Source organism: Rhinolophus sinicus, chromosome X, assembly GCF_036562045.2.
Source record: "Rhinolophus sinicus isolate RSC01 chromosome X, ASM3656204v1, whole genome shotgun sequence".
Lineage (NCBI taxonomy): Eukaryota > Metazoa > Chordata > Mammalia > Chiroptera > Rhinolophidae > Rhinolophus > Rhinolophus sinicus.
Window position 1 is genome coordinate 10,158,722 of NC_133768.1, and position 8,101 is coordinate 10,166,822.

Consider the following 8,101-nt stretch of genomic DNA (forward strand, 5'->3'; position numbering starts at 1 on the left):
CAAGTGTGCAACTAAATTATTCAATAAATTTGTATATATTGTAAAATGATCACCATAAGTCTAGTTAATATTTGTCAGCTTAGTTACAGTTTTTTCTTGTTATGAGAACTTTTAAGATTTATTCTCTTACCAACTTACAAATACGCCGTAAGTATTAACTATAGTCACCATGTTGTACATCACATCCCATGACTTATTTATTTCATAACTGGAAGTTTGTACCTTTTGACTCCTTTCACCTATTTTGTCCACCTACCCTGCCTGCCTCTCACAACCAATCTATTCTCTATATCTATGAGCTTGGGTTTTTGTTTTTGTATTTTCAGATTCTACATATAAGTGAGATAATGATATTTGTCTTTCTCACTTAGCATTATGCCCTCAGGGTTCATCCATGTTGTAACAAATGGCAGGATTTCATTCTTTTTCATGGCTGAATAATATTCCATTGTATATACCGGGGGTGCCAAAAATATATATACACATGACTTGTATTCATCTTTTATTATCGGTATATATTGAGTATTACAATTTTAATACGTTTTTTCCTTTCTTAAAATGTATGTACATTTTTTTGGCACCCTCTGTATATACTACATTTTCTTTATTCATTCATTTGTCAGTAGACACTTAGGTTGTTTTCATATCTTGGCTATTATAAATAACGCTGCAATGATCATAGGGGCGCAATTATCTTTTTAAGTTTGTGTTTTTGTTTCCTTTGGAAAAACACCCAAAAGTGGAATTGCTGGATCATATGGTAGTTCTATTTTTAATTTTTTGAGGAACCTCTGTACTGTTTTCCATAGTGGCCGCACCAATTTACATTCCCACCAACAACAGTGTACAAGGGTTCCCTTTTCTCCACATCCTCACCAACACTTGCTGTTTGTTGACTTTTTGATAATAGCCATTCTAACAGGTGTGAGATGATAGCTCATTATGGTTTTGATTTGCATTTCCCTAATGATTCGTGATGATGAGTGCCTTTTCATGTACCTGTTGGTCATCTGTATGTCTTCTTTGGAAAAATGTCAATGTAGGTCCCCTGCCCATTGTTTGTTTTTTGCTGTTGAGTTGTATGTTTAGTATTTTTATTAAAGATGAGTGATGAGTGGTTTGATAAAGGTTTCCAAGATTAGGGATGGTTCTAATGCTCATGCTATATTTACTCCCTGCCTTGATAGCTAAAGACTTCTACATGGCTCCCTAGATTTCCTAAGATGAAGTAGATATAAAACTTAAAACTCAGAGCTTTCAAAAATGCATGTGGACAAAAACAGGGGGAAAATAGGAAAAGGATTATGCAGGCTCCACTCCAAAGATGAGCCAAAAATTTGGCTCTAAGCTTTCTCATGACCCACTCAAAAAGGGAAAATGTAGTCAAGTGTGTGATTCACATTGCCTAAGAAAGCCTGCCAGTAATTCTGAGGAAGTAGAGCTTCTCCTAGCACGTAGAACTAAAAGAACATTCCCATACAGGTATTCACATGGGGAGCACATCACCTCTATAATAAACATGATTGCTGGTGTGCTAGGGGTGTTTATTAAAAGACCCATCAGTATGAAGCTAAGAAGGGTGGATATCAGTGCACTTTCTAGTAGCAAAAGCAATTTTTCACAGGAGTCTTCCAGTGTGACCTAAGTCTTCAGCTCTCCAGTGGCCTACCAAGAATAAGATGAGGAGTGTCTGGAGATAAATAGCCAGCACATTTAAAAAATAAACATTAGTATCATTTCTCTCAACAGACTTTTGACTTTTCTTCATAATGTTTTTGAGCAGGGAAGATCAGTAGACAGTTCTGCAAAGGCAAAATAAAAGGAAGTTAACTTAATTTGCAATGTGAAACTTTCAGGTTTGTGCAAAAGAATGTCCTGACAGTGAGAACTAGCTTTTACAGTGGGTTCCTATGAGAATAGATTCTTTTAAATATAGTTTTGTCTTGTTCATCTTAAAGCATGGAAAAGTCTGCATAAGGCTTTCCCCAGTCCCATGAGATGGTGACTGTGACAACTCACTTCCACTGTGCCGGAAACAGAAAACTGTATCATGCCGATCCTTAACTCCTGCGCTGGGTCAAGTAGGAGAAGGAAAAGGAAACAGAAATGTGGCTCCTGGTCAACCTAGAGGTGAATTTCATCTGGCGTATGGCTCAAGTTCCACAAGCCCAGAATCAAACTTGCAGCCATCTGTGTGAGGTTTTGTGGGAACCAAGCATTCCAGAGCCCAGGGAGGTGGGAAAGCATCCCGGAATAGACTCTTCATTGAACCTTGTTTCCATTCCCCGATGAGAGCTCCCTAGGGCTTCCTTCCCTCATGATTTTAGGGCTGGGGAGGAGCTTAATAGGCACCTTTAGAACTCCAACTTAGACATATTGTGGTCCTTTCCCACAGAAGAGCTGACCCTTGGAAAGTGATCTTCGGACATTCCATATGTGCCTCCTGAGACGAAATGACCCAAAACAAATGCAGTAGATCTCTCTAATGACCACAGTGAATTCCCCAATTATTTCCAACTTCAATAAAACCAAACTGCATATTACACATCCACTAGTGACTCTGGCTGGTTAACAGGAGACCATCTGTCACCCAGTTTCTTTCACCTAGAGTCAATTTGTATGAGATTGAATTACTATCTAGTCAAGGAAACCTTGAAAATTATAGGTGAGATGTGACAATTGTGGATATGAGCCTTAAAGGTTGGCCAGACCTGGGTAGAGTAACTTGCTACAAATGTTCTTCTTATATGTCCAGCCCCGAGTGTTCATCCATAAGAGGAATATCTTTGAGGGGAACTTACTCATTGTTTTGGGTCAGGTTCCCCGGAAGCAATGCCTGAGCTAAGGGTCCTTGGGCAAGTAATTTATTGGGGGTTGCTTGCAAGAGAAATCTGTAAGGGAGGGAGGAAAGCAGGACTGGGAGAACAGCAAGGATGTGGTTTAAGAAGTCTAGCCTCTCTCTGCCTAGGTCCACGGGGAGCTATGGAACATAAACAGCATAACAGAGTCTGTCCCATCTCTGGAGGTAGGGGGGCTTTGGTAACCTGCACCAGTCCGTCATGGCTGCCAGGCATCCTTCATCCTGCATGTGTGTATGTGAGGGGACCTCAAGGCAGCTCTAGTTGTCCAAAAGCATCCTCCAAGAGAAGGTTTCAGGTGTGAGCTCTTAGCCGCAGCACTTGTAGCAGTTTAGAGAAAGGGACACCAGGATCTGAGGCCAGACACCAACATCAGCTGCTAACCCAGCACTTCTCCATCTTGTGTGTGCTCCAGAATCCTCCAGAGCACCTGTTAAACGCAGGTTGCTGTACCTCACTCCGAGTTTGAGGCAGCAAGTCTGGGATGGGGCCTAAGAATTCCCACTCTCTGGGTGAGGCTGCTGCTGCTGGTCTAGGGACCATACTTCGAGAACCACTACACAAAGCAATCAGTCACCTTTGAAAAGCTAGGTCATGGATCTCTTCACTCTGTGGGCATTTGCACATCAACATACTTACAAAAGTTAAGTAGTAAAGTGATGGTTGGCTCATTGGAAATGTAGACTGCTATTATCAGGCCATTGACTCAGCTAAAAATTGCCTTCTCTCATCCATCACCAATCCCAACTCCCATGAAAGAATTTCAGCAAAGAATCGAAGGACAGTATCATTGTACCTAGGGATAAACCCCTGAGCATTTCAGTGACTGGGTGGAAAGAAGGCTGGATTGGGGGTTAGGAAGCGTGGGCCCCAGTACCTGCTCTCCCCTGAATGACTGTGGGGTTATCGGCAAGTAACCTCAACCTGCTATGCTTCAGTCCTCCCAGAGATGATGTAGAGACCTTAAAGTTTACGTCCAGCCCTGAGCTCTTCTGCCAGTTTCGCAAATATTTATTTTGGGGACCCCGAAGCAAGCCACTTGGGTCACAACTCTTTGTTTCTTAATCTGTTAAATGGGTATGGCGCATTCAGTTGTCTCTCCAGCACTTCCACCCAGCCTTCTCTGAGCATTTCTTACCCGAAATATGTTCACGACCCAGAACTTGAATGCCAGGCTCTTTCTTCCCAGCTGAAAAGGGTCAGATAAAAGCAGCAACGCCTGAAAACACTTGTTTGAGTTTTCTTTGTGTTACAAAAGAGGAAGCAAAGAGTCACTGCTCTCCTGTTGGACTGTGTTGGGTGCTGTCTGTCATTCGATACTATCACAGTTCCTGGAATCTTCTTAATTGGGATCATTCGCTAAGCTGACTCCCGGGCCTGACAAATCACAAGGCAGGGGGCACTCCCCATATGCTCCAGGGCTTTACTTTAATCCTCTGGGACTCCATATGGAAATCCATAATGGTTTCTTCAAAGTGGTGTGGTCTATTGTGAGAATGCATCCTTAGGAATCCCTAATGAGTGGATTAGGTGCACAATGCACCACATGACATGAATGGAGACACTCCTATTTAAAAAGTAATGAACTTGGTAATTCAGAAAGAGCACTGCAGCACTGACCTTAAAGGTCCTCAGGAAACAGAAACAACTGTGCATCTAGTCCCTTTAGTTGTCATATTGATGAAAGAAAGTCACACAATGGGTATGGAATGCAGCATGTTTCTTTATTCAGCCATTCAGTTGGATCTCAGTGTGTGTGTATGTAAACAGATGATGACAAACAATGACTATTATGTGCTATGTAAAAATAGCTATGTGTGAAGTGTGATGAAGAAAAGAAAAGCAGGGTAAGGACAGGGTGTGCTGGGGCAGGCTCAGGGAGTGGGCAAGGCGACTGGGGCAAGTGGGAAGGAGTTGCTCTCCTGTAGGGATGTCAGGCAGACCCTCAGACACAGGGAACTTCAAGCAGAGCCCAGAAGGCAGTGAGGTGTGAGCTCGATGGCTATTTGGAGGGGCAGTGTTCCCGGCGGAAGGGACAGCAATACATAGCCAGTGGAATACTCAAGAAACAGCAAGAAGGGGGGGGGGCCTAGAGCAGAGTGAGCCAGGGGGAGTGACGTGAGTTGACTCTGAAAGGATCCCTCTGGCTCTCTGTGCAGGAGTCACGGGTGGAGGTGGGGGTTGGGGCATGAAGACCATGAGGAGACAAGAATCTCTGCTAATCAGATATGGCTTAGCTGGTGGTTACCACTGGAGGTGAAGTGTCCAACTCAAGATATATGCCTATTTTGGAGGCTGAGCGAGCAGAATTTGCTAATGATCTGGATGTAGGATGTGACAGAAAGAAAAGAATCAAGGACGAATCCAGTGATTTTAGTGGGAGCTACTGGAAGAATGAAGTTGCCATGTGCTGACATGTAGAAAACTGAGGGAGGGGGGCTGAGCTTATAAAGCGTGGGGTAGAAAACAATGGTTTGGTCTGGAATGTTCCAAATTTGAGATGCCTATTAGACACCCATGAGGAGATGGCATATAAGCAGTTGGGCTCCGGAGTCCAGAAGGGAGGTCTAAGCTGGAGACATAATAGTGAGTGGTATCAACTCCATTCTTTCTATAAACAACCTGGATAGTCTAAGCTCAATGGTAATTGACATATTCCAGCCAAGAACCTCTAGATTTATAACAGTAGATTTTCTAACATAAGAAAACTTGTAAACAACTAAAATATAAAACTATGATGGTTTTAAATAAAAGTGGTGTTCAAATGAAACCTGTGGGTGCCATTTTGCAACCAGGACAAGCACAATCCAACATCATTCTGAGGGTCAAGTAAGACAGCTAGTCAGCTAGACTCAGGGAAAACTAGCCTCTTTTGACCATATCTCCGTGCCTTTGTGTAAGTAAGGATCAGTGAAATTGGACGTCATCAAAATTAAGACCTTATTGCATCAAGGGACATTGTGAAGAGAGTGAAAAGACAATCAACAGAATGGAAGAAAGTATTTGCCAATCACATCTGATAAGGGTCTAGTGTCTAGAATACATAAATAACTCTTATAATTTAACATAAAAAGACAAATATTCCAATTTGAAAATGTGCAAAGATTTAAATATGAGACAGGTTGGTTAGTATGATTACTAGGTAGATAGGGAGTCCCTGATGGAATAAACAAAAAGCAGCCATATCCTGAAACTCCATGTCCTGGAATGTGTCCTTCACTCCAGGACAGAGACATGAGAATACGCCTTAAGGTTAATAGATAATCTCAAATCCCTTCTGGCCGGACAAAGGAGCAGATCTGATAGATAGAAATGGGTTGGTTTGTTAATCCCTTCAGGATGAGCAAACAGGACAAATCTGATAGATGAATTCCATTAGAAGGCTCCAGCCTCCTTCCCCAAGCAGGCAAGGGAAGGTATAAAAGAAAGAGCTTTTGCCTCAGTCACTGGGCACCCCTATTCGGGACCCCCTCCCGCTCTGGAGCTGTAACCTCTGCTCCTGCCTCTAATAAACTATCCTCTTTTTAAAACTTTTTGCCCCTCCCTGGTCCGTGTTTCCATTCTTTGGCTTCATGAGACATGATCCCGGCCCGCACTTAGAAACTGCTGGCAGATCCAACATCACCTACATCATTTGGGGAGTTACAGGAAAATATCCCCACATCGAATAGACATTTCTCCTAAGAAGATAGACAGATGGCCAACTAGCACCTGAAAAGATGTTTGACCAAAAGCACCTGAACTAAATATCATTAGTTGATAGGGAAATGCAAATCAAAATCACAATGAGATAGCACTTCTAACACACTAGGATTATTGTAATGAAGAGTGTGTGTGTGTGGGGGGGGACAGTGCTGGTAAAGACATAGAGAAATTGGGACCCTTGCGCTCTACTGGTAGGAATGTAAAATGGCACAGCCACGGTGGAAGAGTTTGGTGGGTCCTCAGAAAGTTAAAGGTAGAATTACCATACGACCCAGCAATTCTATTCCTAAGTATATCCCCCCAAAAGTGGAAAACAGGGACTCAAAAAGATACTTGTACACCAGTATTCATAGCAGCATTATTCACAATATCCAAAAGGTAAAGTGTTGAAAAACAAAATTCAACTGAGTAAATGTGAACATCTAATTAACTTTAATTAAGCGATTCATGAATGTGGCAGCATCCTATCTACCAGCCAGAAGGGATCTCTGAGGGGCTGTACAAAATGGAAGGTTTTATAGGGAGAAGGGTGGGGCAAGGGGGCTATTAACAAAAGAAAAGAAAGGATTATTCTTGGGCCTAGACAGCTTTTCTTTGAGGGAAAAGAACCACAAGGGTTTTTATCATGCAGATCACTCTTCTTTCTGTGGGGGGTGGAGAGGGCCCACATGACAGATTACTGGTGCTTGACCAGAAACTGCCAGTACTGGTAAATGTTTCTGGGAGGGATTGAAACTGCAATTAGATCAGGTATTATTAGATATAGGTTTGGTATTATGGACTTTTAGCACAAGTAACACCACTTTGGGCCTATGGTGTTTTTTTTTTCTTTAACAGTAGAAACAACCCAGATGTCCATCAACTGCTGAATGGATAAACAAAATGTTGTATATACATGTCATGAATATTCAGCCTAAAAAGGAATGAAGTTCTGACACATGCTACAATGTGGATAAACCTTGAAAATATTATGTTAAGTGAAGAAGCCAGACACAAAACACTACATATCCAGAACAGGTAAATCTATAGAGGAAGAAGGCAGAAGGGTGGTTGCCAGGGGCTGGGGGGAGAGGAAAAAAATGGAGAGTGAATGCTTAATGGCTACAGGGGTTTCTTTGGGGGTGATGGAAATATTTGGGAACTAGATAGAGATGGTGATTGTACATCGTGAATGTACCAAATGCCACTGAATTGTTCACTTCAAAATGGTTAATTTTATGTTATGTGAATTTCATCTCAATTTTTTAAAAACCTTGGAAATTCGAAAGGATCAGTGAAAGAAAAAGCTTTGAAAAGCAAATGTCAGGCAGAGGCAGATCCTGCCTCTGCAGGGGAGATATTCTTCAACAAGTCCTTTTAAATAAGCCCTGGGTATCCCATACTGACTCAAAGTCTACACAACAGTTTCCTTTGTGCCAGAAGTGCCAACACCTTCCAAACATGCAAGCATTGCAAATTGGTTGTTTTCCTGATTTAAATCCATTGCATTTATATATTACGTTGCTTCCCATGGTTGAAGTCTTTTGACAGTAACTCCT

The 8,101-nt window shown here is 42.1% G+C and overlaps 1 long non-coding RNA gene across 1 annotated transcript in view; it reads left to right on the forward strand.

The window, feature by feature from the left end:
* LOC109454989 (glutamine synthetase) overlaps positions 1–7,540 on the forward strand; it is a 96,503-nt gene extending 88,963 nt beyond the window's left edge. The window contains exon 8 of the long non-coding RNA XR_012493335.1: positions 7,401–7,540. This is a non-coding gene — a long non-coding RNA (glutamine synthetase). The remainder of the gene's footprint in view (positions 1–7,400) is intronic.
* Positions 7,541–8,101: the final 561 nt, after the last annotated feature.